The sequence below is a fragment of the Charadrius vociferus genome, unplaced genomic scaffold, assembly GCF_000708025.1.
Source record: "Charadrius vociferus isolate BGI_N301 unplaced genomic scaffold, ASM70802v2 scaffold1472, whole genome shotgun sequence".
NCBI lineage: Eukaryota > Metazoa > Chordata > Aves > Charadriiformes > Charadriidae > Charadrius > Charadrius vociferus.
Genome location: NW_009647055.1, coordinates 17,278 through 19,817, shown reverse-complemented (window position 1 = coordinate 19,817; position 2,540 = coordinate 17,278).

Here is a 2,540-nt window from a genome sequence, read left to right as displayed (position 1 = left end):
TATGAAGGGCACGGTGTGTTCCAGATGTGAGGGCAGCGGTGCTGTGACATGTGGTTTGTCTCTGCTGAGGGAAGGGATCGAGAGATGCAGGGTGGCGGACGTTCCCTTTGCATAGTCGCCCTGCTTTTAATTACGTTTGCCTTTTCTCTTAGCTGTGGCTCTGCCCTTCAGGCTGCTTGCAGTACTGCTCGTGCAAAGTTTTGAGCGCTCTGTCTTTCTGTCTCCCGGGCCTTCGGTGGACTCTTCTGCTCTGCTGCCCTCGGGGCCGTTTGTGTCTTGCCACCCCCTACGTGCCGTGACTGTGCTACCTGCCATCGACTTCTCGCTGCTCCGCTGGGGATCCGCCGCTGGCGGGGGGATTGTGTGCCAGGAATCGCACCGTGCTTCTCCCTTTCTGCTCTCCCCTCTGCCCTGGTGGGAGGTGAGCTCAGCTGGTTTTGCTCTGTGTTCTCCTGCACCTACAGCTTCTCTGTGGCTTAGGCTGGGTGCAGTGTCTCCTCAGCCTGGTCCGTGAAGCCTAATGGCTCAGCCACGTAGAGCATCTGCAGCTTTGGCAGAGTGCAGTGTGCCCTGTAGCACCCGAGCTGTTGCGTTGTGCGCTCTACTAACCATCCCTTCTCATCATAGATGGGAAATTAGATTTCTTCTCCTTTATGAGGCTGCAAATCCCGTTCATCTTCTCAAAGCGTGTCTCTTTGAACAGATTAGTCTGCTCTTACAATGAGTGTTCTATAAACCCATGCGTCTGTGGTAGGATCTGTCTGGCCCATCCTTAGACTGGGAGACACTGGAGGTGGACCCATGCGTAGTTGCCTGAATTGTCTTTATGCCTGCGGAGAGGGTAAATGGCATCCAGGGAGTATGTTCCAAGTCATTCAGGCTGGCCTTTTCAAATAGGTCAGATGAGTGACACCCAGAAAAATTATCTTCTGATTTATTCTATCCTGAGGACTGTTTGCCTAAAATGCTTCAAAGCATTGTGAACTTTTGAATCCAGTGTTGAAGTCACTGGAAGCATCCTATCTGTGGCTTCAAAAGGAACATTTCCAGTTCTCTTATTTAGATAGCTTCTGTTAAGGTGTTCATCAGCATGGGGTGTGTAATCCAGTTCCTTAAAGAATGTAGGACATCAGCTTTGAGCTCTCCACACGTCTCAGTCGGGGATGTGCTACCAAACAGAAGCAGCAGGCACAGCGTTACCCTCACTCCATCCCTAGAGGCAGTCCCACTGCAGCAAGGCTTAAGCGACTATTTGCATTAGGGTCCCCTTTTCTGCCACTTGGCGTGAAATAATTCTGCCTTTGACTAGCTGTGCGATCCACCGCCTATCCATGCCCAACCTGAAAGATGAGTGTCACCACTTTCGGGTGGAATGGATGCATCACATGTTTTGTGGATGTGTCATCAAGGAAAAGGAACAAGCTGATTCTTCTGAGTTTAATTTTTTCCTGATCTTGTGTGGTGGGTAGGAGAACAAACTTCTGAGCTCTCAAGCTGCGTGCACTGTGCCTGAGGTAAGATGCCTCTGGGAAGGAGACAGGATCTGGAGCTTTTGGAACAAGATACAGGGAAGAGAAGCTTTGGATCACCCCTCCACACTTGTGTAGGCAAATATGGAACTGGGACTCATCCTTAGTCACTTAAAATGCAGGTCGTTAAAAAGGAGATATTAGCTTAGATGCAGAAAGAATAGTAAAATGTGGGAGACGCTTATATTAGGAACCAGTTCCTTTGTCCATAATAACAACTTTCTGGTTCTATTTCAGAGGAGGTTGGTGGACTTTGGAAGGAACTCAACAGGCTTTGCATGCTCATGATAGCGGCTTGTCTCCTGGAGACTGCACATCTGATGTCAAGGTGTAGCAATGCAAGGAAGAACCCAGATTCCTTTCTCTGTTCTTAAATGTAAGTGACTTTTTTTCAGCAGAGACTTTGTCCACAACTTGAATCACTATGGTTTAGTGTGTATTGTAGAAGCTGCATCTTACTCCGGTGATCTGATTGAAAAAGAACCGTTCCCCTGCTGGTCCATATCTACACCTAACAGACAGGTCTCAGTGAGGTGACCTCCCCATGTCACCTTCCTTTCTATCAGCAGTGGAATTTCACATTTCTTAGTTGCCGTGCATTTTTCCTCACCCACCAGAAGGTTTCTAGTGAGCACGTGTATCCCTCTGCCAGCTTCAAAATATCATCCCCTTCTTCCTCTCTGTTTCATGGTCACTGCTGATGGGAGAGCTGCGCCCCTTCACCCGCGCAGTGGCAATGATTCCTGTTGGGGAAATTCCAGGCCTCACAGCAGGGCAGGTAGGAATAACAAACAGGAATTGGGGCTCACCCCATGAATTTAAATTAGTCAGCAAAGCTCTGCTTCAGAGCATCATCAAAACCGACTGGCAGCTGCTTATAATCAGACTCCCGGCAGGTCAGGATTGTTAGGCAGTAAACACTGCCGTGCAGAGCTGGGGGGCTCCGATCCAGCACTCCCTAAGCCACATCTTGAAGAAGTTAACAGCAAACATGTTAAGCTTCCCGTACCG